This window comes from Salvelinus fontinalis, chromosome 33, assembly GCF_029448725.1.
Source record: "Salvelinus fontinalis isolate EN_2023a chromosome 33, ASM2944872v1, whole genome shotgun sequence".
NCBI classification, from domain to species: domain Eukaryota; kingdom Metazoa; phylum Chordata; class Actinopteri; order Salmoniformes; family Salmonidae; genus Salvelinus; species Salvelinus fontinalis.
In genome coordinates, this window is record NC_074697.1 from 40,142,140 (window position 1) to 40,161,308 (window position 19,169).

At 43.2% G+C, this 19,169-nt stretch overlaps 1 protein-coding gene across 1 annotated transcript in view; it reads left to right on the top strand.

Moving 5' to 3' along the window:
- Nucleotides 1–8,269: 8,269 nt before the first annotated feature.
- The window catches only part of LOC129832241 (glucagon receptor-like), a 37,777-nt gene continuing 26,877 nt past the window's right edge, over nucleotides 8,270–19,169 (top strand). The window contains exon 1 of the mRNA XM_055896166.1: nucleotides 8,270–8,553. The gene's annotated coding sequence lies outside the window, so the exon portion shown is untranslated. The remainder of the gene's footprint in view (nucleotides 8,554–19,169) is intronic.

A 19,169-nucleotide genomic window follows, 5' to 3' on the forward strand; every position in this document is an offset into this window, starting at 1 on the left:
CAACTTGTCACATAGTTCATAGAACTGCAGAGTCTAATGTGGTGCATTCCTAATCTACATAGCTACAGCTGCTAACATAAATTCATGGTCATTCGTGTTCCAGGCTGTATCACAACCGGCTGTCATTGGGAGTCCCATAGGGTGGCGCACAATTGGCCCAGCTTCGTCAGGGTTTGGCCGGTGTAGGCCGTCATTGTAAATAAGAATTTGTTCTTAACTGACTTGCCTAGTTAAATAAAGGTTACATTTAAACATGTAAAAATTAAAACTCCATCAACAAAGAACAACCAATATTTGCATTGTTTTTCAGTAAGAGGTTATTTAACAGTACAATGGCATTTTGACTTGGTAAAACCTGACAATAAATCAATTTAGGATCTTTGTTTCCATTCGCAGGTATTATATAATGGTGTTTGTTTGCTTTATCCATGGTTTCTTCCAGGGGACGACATGAGAAATGTAAACCATTCTTTACTGTACAAACACAGCTTAATCACCATGAACACTTGAGATTCAGGGTCTAGGAAGGTGCTATAGTTCAATTTCTTTGAATATGAGGCATGAAGGGTAGACATGGCTGGGGAGGCACACAGCACTGCCACTTTATTTGTTTCATGCAGTTGTCCCCCCTGCTTAAGATTTATCACTGTTACTCTGCTCACTGGCTGGTTCCTATAATGGAAACCTCAGGCTCCTCAGTGAGAGGGAAAAGAGAAAGGAAAGGGGATACCTAGTCAGTTGTACAACTGAATGCATTCAAATCAAATCAAATCAAAATCAAATCAAATTTTATTAGTCACATACACATGGTTAGCAGATGTTAATGCGAGTGTAGCGAAATGCTTGTGCTTCTAGTTCCGACAATGCAGTAATAACAACAAGTAATCTAACCTAACAATTCCGCAACTACTACCTTATACACGCAAGTGTAAAGGGATAAAGAATATGTACATAAAGATATATGAATGAGTGATGGTACAGAACGGCATAGGCAATGGTGCAGTACATGGTATAGAGTACGGTATATACCTATGAGATGAGTACTGTAGGGTATGTAAACATAAAGTGGCATAGTTTAAAGTGGCTAGTGGTCCATGTATTACATAAGATGGCAAGATGCAGTAGATGATATAGAGTACAGTATATACATATACATAAGAGATGTGTAATGTAGGGTATGTAAACATTATATTAGGTGGCATTGTTTAAAGTGGCTGGTGGTACATTTTTACATAATTTCCATCAATTCCCATTTTTAAAGTGGCTGGAGTTGAGTCAGTATGTTGGCAGCGGCCGCTAAATGTTAGTGGTGGCTGTTTAACAGTCTGATGGCCTTGAGATAGAAGCTGTTTTTCAGTCTCTCGGTCCCTGCTTGGATGCACCTGTACTGACCTCGCCTTCTGGATGATAGCGGGGTGAACAGGCAGTGGCTTGGGTGGTTGTTGTCCTTGATGATCTTTATGGCCTTCCTGTGACATCGGGTGGTGTAGGTGTCCTGGAGGGCAGGTAGTTTGCCCCGGGTGATGCGTTCTGCCGACCTCACTACCCTCTGGAGAGCCTTACGGTTGTGTGCGGAGCAGTTGCCGTACCAGGCGGTGATACAGCCCGACAGGATGCTCTCGATTGTGCATCTGTAGAAGTTTGTGAGTGCTTTTGGTGACAAGCCGAATTTCTTCAGCCTCCTGAGGTTGAAGAGGCGCTGCTGCGCCTTCTTCACAACGCTGTCTGTGTGGGTGGACCAATTCAGTTTGTCCGTGATGTGTACACCGAGGAACTTAAAACTTTCCACCTTCTCCACTACTGACCCGTCGATGTGGATAGGGGGGTGCTCCCTCTGCTGTTTCCTGAAGTCCACAATCATCTCCTTTGTTTTGTTGACGTTGAGTGTGAGGTTATTTTCCTGACACCACACTCCGAGGGCCCTCACCTCCTCCCTGTAGGCCGTCTCGTCGTTGTTGGTAATCAAGCCTACCACTGTAGTGTCGTCCGCAAACTTGATGATTGAGTTGGAGGCGTGCATGGCCACGCAGTCGTGGGTGAACAGGGAGTACAGGAGAGGGCTCAGAACGCACCCTTGTGGGGCCCCAGTGTTGAGGATCAGCGGGGTGGAGATGTTGTTGCCTACCCTCACCACCTGGGGGCGGCCCGTCAGGAAGTCCAGGACCCAGTTGCACAGGGTGGGGTCGAGACCCAGGGTCTCGAGCTTGATGACGAGTTTGGAGGGTACTATGGTGTTAAATGCTGAGCTGTAGTCGATGAACAGCATTCTCACATAGGTATTCCTCTTGTCCAGATGGGTTAGGGCAGTGTGCAGTGTGGTTGCGATTGCGTCGTCTGTGGACCTATTGGGTCGGTAAGCAAATTGGAGTGGGTCTAGGGTGTCCGGTAGGGTGGAGGTGATATGGTCCTTGACTAGTCTCTCAAAGCACTTCATGATGACGGAAGTGAGTGCTACGGGGCGGTAGTCATTTAGCTCAGTTACCTTAGCTTTCTTGGGAACAGGAACAATGGTGGCCCTCTTGAAGCATGTGGGAACAGCAGACTGGGATAAGGATTGATTGAATATGTCCGTAAACACACCAGCCAGCTGGTCTGCGCATGCTCTGAGGACGCGGCTGGGAATGCCGTCTGGGCCTGCAGCCTTGCGAGGGTTAACACGTTTAAATGTTTTACTCACCTCGGCTGCAGTGAAGGAGAGCCCGCAGGTTTTGGTAGCGGGCCGTGTCAGTGGCACTGTATTGTCCTCAAAGCGGGCAAAAAAGGTATTTAGCCTGTCTGGGAGCCTGTCTTCATTCCTGTCTGGAATGAAATGTGTCTGCCGCATTTAACCCAAGAGGGAGATGCTTTAGTAGTTTTATCTCTGTTGTTAAAGGCAGTCAATCGTCTGGATTCTGAGGATCCAAACAAGAGAAGTACCATATGTCTAATTGGAGAAGAATTGGTTTGTCTTTTTATTTGTCTGAGTTCGACACATGGTTAAGACTTTGAACAAACAGCAGAGAGCGACAGTATGTTCTCATGGGTAATTCATAGATTGTGCTTTGTCTTACATTAGGGGTATTGTATGCCATCGCAATGAATAAGGGATGCACTACACTGGATTGCCATTAGTGTGGCAACGAGACTCATTGGAAAAATGCCTCCCCTGCTGTGTTCTTACAGCAGGGGAGGCAACGAGACCGACTGTATGCTAATGAGGTCATTGTCACCATCTGTTGTGTGCCAGGTAGGATGGGCAGCACTTGTACAAGAGACCCTGAGAGGAGCTTTCCTATCCAATTTCCTTGAATGGATCTGAATCTCGAACATCTAGAGTCCATTTGAATGTATGGCACTCAATCTCATTTCAAATGAGGCAGAAATGGGAGCGGCTGCTGCTGTGTGCTCTTACACTTGCCTCGGAGCCCAAACGCTGTGCAGCCAGCAGTGTGTTTAATCATCTGCAGCCGACATGCTGTTTTATGGGCGAACAGGGGTCAATTGCCCTATCTTTCCCTTGACTATTAAGCATGAGCACTCCTGTACTTCGTTTTGGGACATTTATGAGACAATGTCATTGTAGAACCTTGAATAGAGTCAGTGAGGATAACATACACTTTGTCATGTAGCCATGTCACATAGACAGGATGTCATTTATTCATTAGGTATGATAAATAGATATTCCCTGGATATCTCATGAGCCAGTGGAATAATCAAGTGAAACATTTCTCAAAGAAAACATCAGAAGAACTATAACCACACACCATAAAAGTTGTGTCAACTCCATGACATGTATGATTATGGAGCTGAATATCCCTCTTTGTGTGGTGCATCTAAAAATAACAGTGACTTAACCCTGGCACTTTAAATAGTGGTGACCTCAATTAATCTCATCATAACTCAGTTTAAATACACTTGATTAACAGCTGTATTTATTTTCCTACGAGGCACTGTTGACGGCATAATCTTAAGCAACGCAGTTGCCTCGTTAAGAAAATACTGAAAAGAAAGCGTGAAAAATGTCCGTGTTAAAGGTTTCTTTTAAAACCTCTGATCAAAACACAACTATCCTACTGTCTTTTCCTAGAGCGGGGCTGTCCAACCCTGTTCCTGGAGAGCTACCCTCCTGCAGGTTTTCACTCTAACCCCAGTTGTAACCAGCCTGATTCAGCTTTTCAACCAGCTAATTATTAGAATCAGGTGCGCTAGATGAGGGATGAAGTGAAAACCTACAGGACGATAGCTCTCCGGGAACAAGGTTGGACAACCCTGTCCTAGAGCATTTATCTCCTGCGGCAGAGGTCAAATTCCAGAAAAAGTCTGAGGCATTTTATTTAAGATTGCAATCAATGACAAATGCCACATTTCCCTGTGACAGTACAATCCTGGATTTGCGCGAAACATAAACATTTTGGTCTTCACACAGAGGCATGGTTTATGTTTGGGTTTTCACCTCTCTACCTGTTCCTCCATGAAACACTCTCCATATGATGCTAACTTGGTGATTTTCCCCTCAAATATCAACCAGGCAGTAAATGATGGACCACTCATTAATGTCTGAGCCCTATTTACGAGATATCTGAAGTATGTACTGTGTACATGTACCACGTTGACCTGTGAGTACTGCATTTTCTCACACAGCAATCAATGGTACACATTCCCATCTCCTGCAGGTTTAAAACTTTCCGGAAAGCTGTTATCATACAAGCACTTTACATTTAAATATTCCAGCCATCCACGGTTCAATATGGTTGGGTTGATTACCATTTCTGATAATACCTGACTGCTTTTCCTGATAAAAGTCGATATAATTTCCCCAACACTGACGTCAGTACATTAGTAGAGTCACTGTATTGACGTAAGGTTAGGATTCAAGCTGGTTTAATGCCAGAAAGCGCTTGACAAAAAGGATGGCTATCAGCCAACACATTCATAATCCACCCAACAATCCCCCTGTAGCCAGCTCAAGGACAGCCTTCCAATGATTCCTGATCTGCTGGACTTTACTGCGCTTCAGTGCCTTATTGATTAAGTTGATAATTTACTGAATGTGGTAAAAAGTCACCCTTTAGGACAGGGATCATCCACTAGATTCAGCCACGGGCCAATTTTATTCTTGGGGGCATGGTCAGGGAGCCAGAAAGAACATCATTACCTATAATTAGTAGACTGCAAATTGAAGCCCAAACAGATATAATGTTTGACTAAAACATAATAATTTCAAAACATTCCTACATTTTTATACGATCACGTGTCTCTCTATTATGGTTGGGAATACTTGGGAACGGATTTCGTGAAATTAAAATCACGAGCTGATGTGTTTTTACAGTCTTTCATGTCCAACAACGAAAACTTACTCAGAAAACTTGGGGGGCCAAAAAACTCAGTCCGAGGTCCGCCATTGGTTAACCCTGCTTTAGTTATCCAGGAATGGAACAAGTTCGTCTCAGTCAGGAGGGTGTGAGTTCCTGGAGACAAGAGAAAAACACATGCCGCAAGCCTCAATTCTTTCATTCCAATCACTCATTGAATCATTTGTCTCATGATGGTTGGAGTGGGCCAGATCAGCTTCCTCTCTTGTACTGAGCGTCAGAGGTGTGAATCTGACATACAGTATGCTGGTCTTCCAGCACCTGAGATGGGCATCAGAGCTCCAAAAAAATCTGCTGCTATGAAGCTCATGCATGCAGCAGCTGCCAGACTGCCACTTGCCAGTTGGAGGACTTTGGCCTGCAGCCACACAGCAACATTCAGCCTGCATCCCTAATGATCCCTGACAAATGATCCCGCCCAGCATTGGGACGTTTCCACTTCTGATGTCTGACATGGTTCTATGTTTCTCATGTGTTTCCCTGCATATCCTGATCTTGTCATCTTTCCAGCCAGAGGATATGATATCCTTCTATTACTATGTCTCCCAGTTTGTAATACTGGATCACTCTCAAGGCAACATTTATCGAAGCTTAGTGAGTTATTCAGCTGTCTCCTGTGCTAATTTATAACGTGCTTTCTTGACAAACACTATGACTGGTGTCATGTCAGCTGTCAGCAGCACCAGCCTCAGCAGCAGGAGTAACAAGACACATCTTGTGAAATGCTTGAACCTGAGCATTGTGCCAAGAGGGCTTCTGTGGGCTGCCGTTGTTACAGTGTGTTCAGGCAGAGATTTAGCCACCAAAGTCTCTCCAACTACTGTCGCAGGTCTTGTTTCTTAAACATGCATACTCCACTCGATGTCACAGTATCCAACTCTATGTGTACATAATATCATAATCCTCTCATTATTTCTCTCTTGCTATTTCTCTCTAGCTACCTGCCGCTATTCCCTTCCTTGCACCCCGCCTTCTCTCCCCCTTTCCTTTCTCCTCTAATCTGCAAAGTAAGAACTTGGCAGATCTCTTCTGACCTGGGTGAACCCTCTAAATTGTGATGCACTGGTTCCCTTGGATTGTTGTGCAGACATCTGTGAGGCTCTGTAAATCAGGTCTGACTCATTTTCCCTTGTACTGCTGCAGGATGTGATACTGTAGGTTCCTTTTGCCATGTGATGGTTATGGTGCTGGGAATTGCTACAATGGTTTGTTTCTGTTTATCCTGATACACCCCAAGGTTGCTATTGTTCGAAATTAGAGATGGTGGCTGAATGAGGATTTGGGAAGTAAGCCATGCTGCTTTTGTGCCATCCATAACATTAATTCCCGCACCCCAGCACTGAAAATGATATTTTGAGAGTGTTTCCTCTCTCCTTTCCTCTCCTGACATAGCTATGCTGCTCTTATGTCTCATATTTTAAATATATGGTTTTACACATATAGCATGTTTAACCTTTTATGTGGAGGCTGCTTGTGGGTTTTGATGTATAGGACAGGAATTGGGGGAAAATGCATGGGTAATGAATTCCCAAAGTCTTGACATACATAGTCCTTGATCGATATGCCTGGAGATTAAACAGTGGAGTTACCACTTCACAGTCCTCCCCCCCCCCACCCACCTCTGACCCTTGGGATAATCTGTTTGGGAATGAGTGGGAGTCCCCATCAGATCTGTTTATTTACGATGAATGGACTCGTGCTAAGGGTGAATGATGGCTATTGAAACAAAGCTCAGTCTTTCATTCATCCCCACGAGGAAAAACAAACCAAGAACCAACAGTAGGCTAAGCTTGCAGGGTGGTTAACCGTAATTGACTCGGGGTCCCTTCTCTCCCATACATCCCAATCAGCGTTGGAGCCCCAGAGCAGTGCTGGAACCTGCAGCTGCAATCCATCACTTAACGAAGCGCACTGTATAAACAACAGCAGAGGCCGCTTATCAGAGAATCACCCAGAGGTGTGCTGAGACAAATAATGGCTGTCAGAGATAATGGTGGTCACACACAAAGCATGTTTCCTGGTAGAGGGCTATAGACAGAATACAGGGCAATAGGTTGAATGGATAGATAATGATCTCATTGATAAAGAGAGGGAGTTACTCATATTACTCAGAATACCTGTTGGTAGCTTTTGCTAGTTGGGAGTGTTATGACAACAATTGTGTGCTGGCAAAACAAGCAAGGTTCATGGACTAATTAGTCACTTCTTTACCATGAGGGGTGGAGGGCCAACTTCACAATAAATATCATTCCTTGGCAATACACGGAGGTATCCCTGTATGCCCAAGAATGTGAGGGTGGAAAGTCACCCAACTGTCCATTGTAACCCTGAACGAGTTTGTTGCTGGTATGTTGGGTCTAGTGTGGGCGGTCATGTGGGATTGGAGAGATAGGTTTGGATGTGTAAACAGTCACATTACCTTTGTGTGGTCAAGTGTGCATGAGAACATGAACAAACATCGAAACAATAGGTTGCGAAACAAACAGTGTGATTCTGGCACAGTTAATATTCACTGAATTATGGTTTGTTTAGTAAGACAGTAAAGATTCAAGTATTCTTGATTTTTGACCTCTGAATATCCTTAATCCAGGGTCATTCTCTGATCAATTTAGAATATAAAATACTTCATATAAATGTTTGGTCTTTCCAATTTGTTTTGCTTTGGAAATGAATACTGTAGACCAATCGCTGTACCTTTTAAAGGGGCAATCTGCAGTTACTACATCCATTTTTGGTTAAAATTGTTAAAATGGTTAAAACTATCATTTTCATATCATGGATGGTCAGTCCTTGCATCCATAGCTCGGGCTGTGCATTTGAGTGTGGTTACATTTCTACAGCCAAATATCTTATCCTTTTACCAAAACAGTGAATTGTGAAAATGCTTTGTTATGGTTTCAACTGCGTGAGCGACATAATGTTCCAACTGTATAGTGTTTCGTGCATTTCTGAGCGCCCAGCGCAGTCGATAGGGAGTGGGCGAGCCGTGTGCTAATTTGGTTCAATTCCCTGCAGAGTGGTTTTAAGCTTCACAAGTATTTCAGCGCTACGGGTGGAGGCGCCTCTGTCTCACAAACCTTATTGATTCCTTTACATACCTGTAATTTTGAAATACGCTCTGTATTTGCCGTTTAAAGGCCATTTCACATGCGCACGGGATCTAGACAAGTAACCTTCACTGAAAAAAATGATTCCCAGAACGGTAAGATAATGCTTTCATTATGAATTTCAGTGATAGTGTTTATTAATGGTCTAAATTACATTGGCTGCAACTTTGTAGTCTGCATTGAAAGATGCACTTTTGCGCATAAATGATCTATAATAGATATATTTTTAATGTGGTTTAGCTCAGTGTGAGGCACATGAGCCACTTGCTAATAATTGTACATAATTTGTCCAATTATATGTAACATGATTGTCGTTCAGCGACATCAGGCGTCCAGGATTATGCAATGCTATTTAACATGATCAGAAAGCAGACTTGCGCCTGGAGAAATGTATATTCGGCCTAAATAAAACAATGATTTGATCATTGTCACAGTAACAATTGATTAGAAATAGTAGGCTATATCATTAGTATTATTATTTGTAGTAGTAGTAGCTGTAGTAGTAGTAGTAAACCGAGTGATATTTATATGGTTATTATCCTATTATGTAGAGTAGACTTTATATTTATATGTTATACTTTATATTTTACGCTGCTGCATGTTATTGGTTTTCCTATTAGTCCTTTTCGTTTTGCTTTCCATTAGGCCTATATTTATCTGATATGGTATGGTTACATGTTTGTTTAATTTTCAAACGGACAAGTTTGCAAACGCCAGTAGGCCTGTTGTCACATCAATATTATGATAAGTGCTCGAAAGTTACTACGTTGGAAATAACAAGTCATGGTTGTGCGTGCAGACTGCGGGTGTGTTTCACGTCTGTGCCTTGCGCACAACTAGCGCTCTCTACCCATGACTTTGCTCTTGACAGCTGTAGAGCAGCATGAGGGCGCGCTTCCTGAAAAGAAAATGGAAAGGAAAGGGAAAGGGGGATACCTAGCCAATGGAAGGCGCTAATCTAATGTATTGATAGTTGGGCAAACAGCTGAAATCTTGTTGGTTTGAGGATTAACCTATTTGCTAGGATGCACCTATTTGCTGTCATAGACTGTACAACTATTTGTGTGGCGTGGTAAACAATATTTGAATATGGAGGTCTTTCATCCCATAAAGAACGGAAACCTCCTTTTACGAGAAAGCATATAAAACAATATTGCTCTTCTGAGGTTTGAGGTGAGTTCTGGGGTTATTGAACACAGGACCTCATCAAAAAAACAAATAAGAGTTAATTACAGATGTATTTATGTGATGTGTTCAAAACTGGTTGGTCAAGTTCTCATAGCAAGTAGTCCTATCTACAGGTGAATTATTCTTCAAGAGGCAATGGTGAATTCCTGACAAAAGACAACTGGACACTGACTTGGATCATTTTGATTAGATTAGTTGTTATAAGGCAGCTCCAAAATGCAGGTGTTTCAGCCTAGCTCGGTGCTTTCTGTGGTGGTGGTGGGGCAGCCATCTGAAAATACGGAGCATAGGGGTTGGTAATGTTCTCTAGTTGTGCCGTGTTTGGCTCAGTGTTCTGTCACTCATGGGGACACTATCACCGCAAAATCTACACGGAGAGCAAAAAAATTCAAGCCCCTTGGGAGCTGCCATGGAGTTAAATTAGAAGTGCCCATCCAAGAAGGCTCAAGGTCATTGGCCACAGATAAAATGTCAAATCACGTTATATCTAGAGTAATTTTGATTGGACTGACTTTCAAAATTTTAGCTAGCAAGCTAGTGTAACGGATGTGAAATGGCTAGCTAGTTAGCGGGTACGCGCTGATAGCGTTTCAATCGGTTACGTCACTTGCTCTGAGACTTGAAGTAGGGTTTCCCCTTGCCCTGCAAGGGCCGCGGATTTTGTGGAGCGATGGGTAACAACGCTTCGTGGGTGTCAGTTGTTGATGTGTGCAGAGGGTTCCTGGTTCGCGCCCGTGTCGGGGCGAGGGGACGCTGTAAAGTTATACTGTTACACTAGCAGTCATCATCATGAATCAAGTCGACAATCTACTTGTAGATTATTTTCAACCCTTGTCATATGAAGTGAAATTATTGATAAAACGTATCGGTGCTCATCGGCCTTTGAACATAAACATTGCACAACGAGTTGGAAAGCGCAAATTCAACAATGGAAGGAGGGAATCAGGAATCAGTGGCTAACTGCAAGCATTGCAAAGCAATCACTAGCTTGCTATTCAGTGGAGTGGATGTGTGGTCCAAGTCTGGGTTTAAGGGTCTTTTTTACAAGCTTGGAAGGATAAACATTCAACAATGGCCATGCTGTCAATCCAGCATGACTTCTGTCGCTTTCAAAACAACTGAAAACTCAGAACTGGGAAATCTCAGACCTCAGTGAGTTCAAGACAACAGGGAACTCTGGAAAAAAAAGTGCTCCGACTGGGAAAATCGCTTGTATGCTGCTGCATAAATTATGTAATATGCCAGGGATGTGTGTATACCATAGCTAAGAAAGTAATACTAAGTGTAGCTTGTGTAGTAAGCTGTTAGTAGCCATTTCCCCCTCATACTTTAGCCTACTGTTCTGACTTGGTGGTGCACATGTAGCCTATAGCCTGTTATAGAGAAATGTCATCATTGAATATTGTAAGAGCTTTCATTGTATGCCCTCTTTATTTATCCTACAGTTCTGACTTGGTGTACAGGGAGAATACTGTAAGAATGGCCCATGTTCTAAATTTTGGCGCTGTACATTTCAAAAGTGCTGAACAAATAGTTATATTGACTACGTCCGTCCTAGCTCACTCATTAATGTCTTCATCGAAATTGCCTCTAATCTGCTCGTAGTCCCCTTATGCCATAGTTTGTGACAGACCGCCTTGATCCGGTCTTACGTTGCAACATTTTAAATTTTCTTTTTTTACATTGGATAAAAGCAGAGACACAGAGCTACAAAATGGTATATCATACACTGCATTTGAGGAACAATAATTCTGCTTTGAAAGTTGATAAACTTTTAACCTCACTTTTGAGAAAATGGCCTTTGAATGTTTTGGTGCCTACTTGTCTACACCCATTCAGCATCATTCACACCCTCTTAAGCATTAGTTCACCCAACTCTTTAAGGGTTGATCCGAGCATTCTGTCCTATCAACAACAGTCAAACACCCAAGCTAACTGGCTAACATTGGCTAGCTTGCTAGCTACTTCCAGACACAAATGAAAAAAACGACTCACTGACCATTTTACTCCCCCTAGCAGCTGGTTAGGCTGTTTTTATGTTATCCAGAGCGTTGGTGACTGCAACTGTGCTGCTGGCAACAATGAAAACATTTTTGCCAATGTTTACTGACAAGACACCGGCCATATTCAACGGATGTCAGGCGTTCATAAATTCATCAGTTATTCTGCGCTCTGGCACACTCAGACGAGATTTCTCTGAAATCAGAGTAGATAGCCAGAGCGAATTTACCAGCTACGTCTATCAACAGTTGTGGCAGTGACATTCTATTGAAATGGTTACTTGCATAGTATTTTGTTAAGAAGTGTAGCTAGCTAGCTAGCTAGCTAGGGAAACAATGAATCATAATTCCAACTCATGACGTTACTACCCTGCATGAATCTGCAGGTAGCAAACCAACCAGGTTCAATGTTAGCTAGCTAACATTGGGCTATATCTAGCAAAGCAAATGGCTCTGAGATACAAATAATAAGATCATACACGTAACGTTAGCTAGCGAGCCAGACAGCCATCTAATGTTAGCTAGCTAGCTAACAGTACACTATAACTTGAAATGAAAACGACTTTCTGTCAAAATTAGAAATGGGTAATATCTGAAAATGTAGCTAGCTAGACTGTCTTACACATATACATAATGGATGGACGCATATCCCTGTCACGGATGCCATGGTTGCCCTTAGTTTGAAACAGGTGTCCTCTCCATCTCCTTAGCTATCATACTCTTCCACTGATTTCAAAACTCAGTCCTACAGAAAGTGGAGCAACAATTATGCAGTTCTACTACATGATACATAAAAAAAGCCATGTTAGACAGGATTACCTACACATACCAGCTCCAAACTCATCTCTCGGCATGTCCAGCCCACTCATTATCTCAGCCAATCATGGCTAGCATGGCTAGCGGAAAGGTTGCTGGCTTTTTCTGTGGCTAAACCAACTAAGCTCGTAATTTAACAATTTTATTTGTATATACAGATTGCATACAAGTCTGTTATTAAGGCACATGGAAGTTCACATGTTCCAGAAGGCATTTCTGACAAAAACGCATTTTGATTTAAAAAATGTTTCCGTTCAAACGGCTCTGCTGTGAAGTAGTGACCCGCGACATACGCCTAGTTTCCTGAAACGAGTCACATTTGTTTAAGCAAGTCAGCCATATCAGCTATGGTTTTTAAAAGGCAGTAAATGTTGCTGAATGAACTGTTTCGCTGCCAGACAAGGCTCCGCTGATAGCCAGTTGTAACAGTGGTAAGGTTTTGGAACTGCTGTTGGGACTCTGCTGTTGTGACAGCTTTATGTAGGCCCTAACAGTTTGTGGGCACCGTTTGTCACTGGTATAGTCCAATTAATGTACTATTCAGTGTTGTGTTGTGTAGTGGCTTTGCTGGCATGCATCTAAAAAAAAATGTGAGTTTGCCCCATGAAGATTTACATGCTAAAATTACAACTGATGATCCCTATGATTTATGTTTAGAGATGTTAGTTCGGAGTAAAGTGCCCGTACAGTACTGAGGGCTGATAGGCACTCACAGATTTGGCTGAATGATAATACTGATGGACTGTTACATGTGTTTCCCTTCGCCCTCTGCTCTCCACCCTCCTGTTAGTGGTAGGGGCTTATGCAAACAAAAACCTTGGCTTCCATTGTCACGCTGTACAAAATGATGAACAGTACTGTTCATCATTTTTTTTAGACCCGCGCTGTTTCCTAAACATCATCCCCAATCACCCCACTACCGTTGCCTTCTACTGGTAAAGCATGCAAGCAAGATGACAGTTCTTTTACTTTTTGAACTTGTGAGAAAAAAGCACTGGGTAAGTTCAGCATGGCTTATTGCTTCTTATTTCGTAGCAGGGGCTGTCAGAAAGTTACATGCAGTGCATAGTATACACATATTTGGTACTTGGACATCAAGATGTATTCATATTCACAGAGATTCACCACAGGCTACTCAGACACACATCAGCTTAGCAACTCACACACACATATACTGACTCTCTCTCTCTCTTTCTCTCTCTGTCTCCCTGAGAGACGTGATCACGGAGGCCAGCTGTAGTAACAGACCCGTTACGTAAAATGAGAGCTCTTTCTGCCGGGTGTGTCAGTGTTAATTGGGCCGGCACCTAATGGCTCTGTGTGCTCCTCTGTTAGAGACACAGACAGTTGTGTCGTGTGTCTGTCAATGCACTGGCCCACGCACCTGACACCACTCAGAATGACAGGGGTGTGACATCAGGCACTCCAGGGATGTGGTGCTAATGGGTTCAGTAATCACTGTTTAGAGCAAAGGAATTTTATACCAGCAGGGGCGTCTGGTTGCTGGGATATGCCAAAACTCCTATACTTTACAAGGAGTCCAGGAGTGCATTGCTGTAATGCTTTGGTTGGCTTGGTAAACATCAGTGGCTTGCAATTTGTGTAAAGAGAATCCGCCGCAATACATGCAGACGGACACAGAATGGATGTCGTGTGCAAGTAAAACAGTGTTATCTGAAGTACAAAGTAAAGTGTGTGTGGGCGTTGCCCTAAATGCCCTGAATGAAATAGATTACTGCCTTATTGTGTCCTGACCTATTTGTGCTAACAGTGAGCCAAAAGCCCAATATGTCTTATTTGATTTAATGGATTGTATTAAAATATGTGCACGTAAATTCTTGGAAGATTGGTCAACGCTTGATCAAGGTGTTCTACTTTTGAAGATTATAAAATGTATCTGTCCTTGAATATTATCAATGATCTTCCAAACACGTTTTTCAGGATTTGTTTGTGATTTTCCGTAATGGATAGTGTTTATGTACCGATATGAAGACGGGGATTTTCCTTTTTATCTGTTTGCCGTCTTGAAAATATAAGTAAACAACACAAACATCTTGAAGGTTGTTAATTGATTACTTTCCTATTTTCAATTACACATGCAGTATAACTTTCCATTCAGTCATACCCATAATCTGATCAAGCACTCAGATTTAAAAAATCTCATTTGGTCAATGAGGTCAGCATGAATGGGCAGAAGTCTATGGAGTCCCTAAGTTGTACAGAAAGTTGATCATGGCAGGATAAAGGCCAGTAACACCAACTCTCAGTCACACAGGCATACATAAAGCATCTATGACCATCTTATGAGACACCACCCGGCATAGACAACAAAAAAACAACCCGACAGCAGACAACAGACAACAACAAAAAACAGAAAAGTTGCTTTAAACATCCTATCCTGTCATTCACTATGGGACGTTCGCGTCTCGATTTGAAGGGAATACCTACCATGGCACTTCTACAGTACATGGGAACCCCACGAACAGTTCTCCCCTCATTTCCTTCACCCTCTAACTTAGGTAGACTTCTAAATTGCCTGAGGGGTTTAATTTGTTTCTAATCCTCCTCTATGGGGATGTGCCAAGGCATAGCCCCACTGTAGCTGGGCTGAAGATAGACAGCACATAGAGCTTTTCTTATCTGCTTTGTGTAGAGAGGGACTCTATGAGGACTCTATGAGGTGCAAATATGATATCTGAATCTCTTGACCATTTTAAGGACGATATTGAGATGTGAAGCAACTCGCAAAGGTCCAGAAGTCCAACCTTGGGTTTATTCTTATAAGCTACAGAGTTCTCATGAATGTACTGGGTCTTTTACAACCTATTTTCTTGGGGCACCAATTGTTCATGTTAGATTCTTCTTTGCTATGAGTCTTTGGTCTTGACAGAGTAGGTGAAGTCCTATTTGTTCTGTTTACAGTAAGCAGGCTATTGCATTTATAAGGAAACATTTCTTCTCGTGTTTACTCAGTCCTCCATATTTCACCTTTGAACTTACTGACCTATGATTTTGACAGCCTAAGTTACTTCCAGGGAATGTCTGCTTAATGACTGATTAACTGTCTTGCCAAATCACGGCTGTCATGTCATGTGTTTAATTACTAATTAAAAGGACTAAGGCGCCACTTATGAGGAAATGGGAAAAAATGTGCCTATCATCAAGCATTCACGACAGAGAAAAATAAACTGGGGAATTTAATGACGCCTTCTTCTTTTATTTGGCAATGTTGTTGCCTCGTGATTTATCAGGGAAAGATCGTAACGTAACCTATCTGTTATGAGATGTCAGACATGGCTATTGTTTGTTTTAGCATTATTTTGTGTGTGTGTGTGCGTGTGTGTGTGTGTGTGTGTGTGTGTGTGTGTGTGTGTGTGTGTGTGTGTGTGTGTGTGTGTGTGTGTGTGTGTGTGCATAATAATAATACATGTAATTTGTATAGCGCTTTTAATTACAGAGTTAAGCTCTACTGAGGATATTTTTTACAATTATATAATAAAAACAACATTTAGAATCAAGGCAAGTTAAATAGCGATAGTGGGCTGGGTGCTAAATACATTTTAGATAGGGACAAGGACTATCAAAAATACATAGGCACGGGAGCAGAAGGCTCGGTCCCCCATAGTTCGGAGATGTGTCTTGGGGACTTGAAGCCTTAGGGGAGTGGCTGGAGTGGAGAGTGCGAGGTGGCTCGCTGATTGAGATGAGGTCGTTGATTTAGGTGGGGCTCAATCCACCAAGGCTTTAAATGCAAGCATGAGGATTTTATAGTTGATCCTGTAGTTGACCGGTAGCCAGTGGAATTGTGCCAGGATTGGGGTGATGTGGTCTGACTAGGGCTGTTGCGGTGACCATATTACCGCCACACCGCTGGTCACGAGTCATGAATACAGTCAAATTCCACGTGACCGTTTAGTCACTGTAATTAGCTTCTCCAAGCTCTGATGCTCCTGGCGGTCATTAGTAGCCGACCAAACATTCTAATTACCTAGTACTCAGCACTCTATTGTCCCTCTAATCACTCTGACATCAATGCAAATTGCAAATCTAATCAAACACTTCATGAGAGCCCATGAGCTCTGATGGAGGGTCCCATCAGCTTTCTATAGGCTAGGCCTACTATATTTATTTCTCAACTTTCTGAATATTGAGCACATTGCTTCTCTTTAAAACTGGAGTATAGCCTACCTGGCTGGTATGAAAATTAACCACGGGAAAAGCATCCTCTATTTAAGTGCATTGATGACATTTTCCCGCTGACCCTGTTTCGAGACAGGTACATGATAATGTTCCATTCTAAATCAAAACAAATTTCACACATATATTATTTAGTATATGTAAAGACAAGATTAAGTCAAGAATAGTTTGATGGGTGAAAATATTAGCCTATCACTTGTGAAAGATATATTATCACTTTTTTTTATTTTTTTTAAATATTTTTTTTAAAATACATTTTAGCCCCTTTTTCTCCCCAATTTTCGTGGTATCCAATCGCTAGTAATTACTATCTTGTCTCATCGCTACAACTCCCGTACGTGCTCGGGAGAGACGAAGGTCGAAAGCCATGCGTCCTCCGAGGCACAACCCAACCAAGCCGCACTGCTTCTTTAACACAGCGCGCCTCCAACCCGGAAGCCAGCCGCACCAAATGTGTCGGAGGAAACACCGTGCACCTGGCCCCCTTGGTTAGCGCGCACTGGGCCCAGCCCGCCACAGGAGTCGCTGGAGCGCGATGAGACAAGGAAATCCCTACCGGCCAAACCCTCCCTAACCCAGACGACGCTATCCCAATTGTGCGTCGCCCCACGGACCTCCCGGTCACGGCCGGCTGCGACAGAGCCTGGGGGCGAACCCAGAGACTCTGGTGGCGCAGTTAGCACTGCGATGCAGTGCCCTAGACCACTGCGCCACCCGGGAGGCCCGATATATTATCACTTGATGCCCAGCATAAGGCAAGAAACAATGTCTTTTTTTTGCAACTTTTTTCGAATCATAGTCACACACCTCATGTGGCCTAACCCACAGGCCTATAGGCTTTGATAAGGTTTGTATCACAGCTAAAGTGGTCAAATAACTTCTTAAAATGAAGCACATTAATCTGCTTTACAAGGGGTGTAGAGCATAACTGGCATACATGCATAAGCCGCGCGTGTGTTTCAAGTTTGGGAAAGATAATTTTCCTAATAAAAATGCACCTTTAGCCTCCCGAGTTGCGCAGCAGTCTAGGGCACATCGCAATTGGTGCACAATTGGCCCAGCGTCGTCCAGGTTAGGGGTTGGCTGGCTGTGATTTCCTTGTCCCATGGCACTCTAGTGACTCCTTGTGGCGGCCCGGGTGCCTGCAAGCTGACTCCGGTCACCAGCTGGACGGTGTTTCCTCCACACATTGGTGCGGCTGGCTTCCGGGTTAAGCGAGCAGTGCGGTCGTGGTTTTTGGGGGGGATGCATGGCTCTCGACCTTTGCCTCTCCTGAGTCCGTAGGGGAGCTTCAGCGATGGGCCAAGGCTGTAACTACCAATTGGATATCACGAAAAAGGGGTACAAGTTTTGTATTTTTTATAATGCAACTTGTGGCGAATTCCTGCATGGAGCCTTCACCGTGCGCTGCGACTTTAAGAGCGCATCAGCATTCCGAAAGTAGGAAATAAAGATGGCTCTCCCGGCTCTCTGGGAGGTAGTTTGATTGGGGTGAGCAATGCTGCAGAAGTATTCTCTATTTTCAGCGTGCTGAGTTTGTAAAGTGTTTAACTCATCGGTATTACCTCTCTAGATCGGGGGTGTAATCTTTTGGGAACGCACCAGTTATTGATCGCATGGATTAGTAGTAACATTGTTGCGAAGCTTTGACCTACAAACAAACAAACCATCAGACGGACAGACAGTGCAACTACAAGCCTGTAGTCAACAGCTAAGACCACTCTCTCTCTCTATCTTCCCTCTATCATTCCAGTGCTTTACACTGCAGCAGACTTTCTATTTTTTCAATGTTCTTCGCTTTGATGTTCAGTGTCGCTGGACTATTATTGCCAGAAGTATTTGGGTTTACATTGTAGTTAAAAGGGAGGTTGTGTAAGGCGTCTAGGTGTAGCAGGTAAGGCGGAGTCAGGCGCAGGACTCAGAGATGAGTAATTCACGTAACTTTACTCAAAACAACAAATATTCCAATGAGGAAAATGATCACGCTCACAAATACAGACCAACTTACAACAAACAAACACGCACAAAACCATGGGGGAACCAGAGGGTTAAATAGGGAACATATAATTATGGGAATGGAAACCAGGTGTGTACAATGAAGACAAAACAAATGGATAGTGAAAAGTGGATTGGTGGCGGCTAGAAAACCAGTGACGTAGACCGCCAAATGCCGCCCGAACAAGGAGAAGGACCAACTTCGGCGGAAGTCGTGACAGGTTGCTTGCAAGTTTATGGTGTATTGCGGTTTGAACTGTAGTGATGTGGAGTGATACTATTGACATGTGGCCAAGAAGATTTTGGACATTTTAAGGCCTTTGTTTTGTCTATGAACACCCCCCCCCCCCCCCCCCCCCCCCATTCATACCCTCTGCACTCCTCTATGTTGATTATTGCAAATCCTCTATGTTGATGACTGGGTTCTTTCTTGTAAATTGTTTCTATGAAGTTGCTGTTAAATTGCTCTGCCATTCTTATTGTATTATTGGTTGGGTTACCCCTGTGCTGTGATG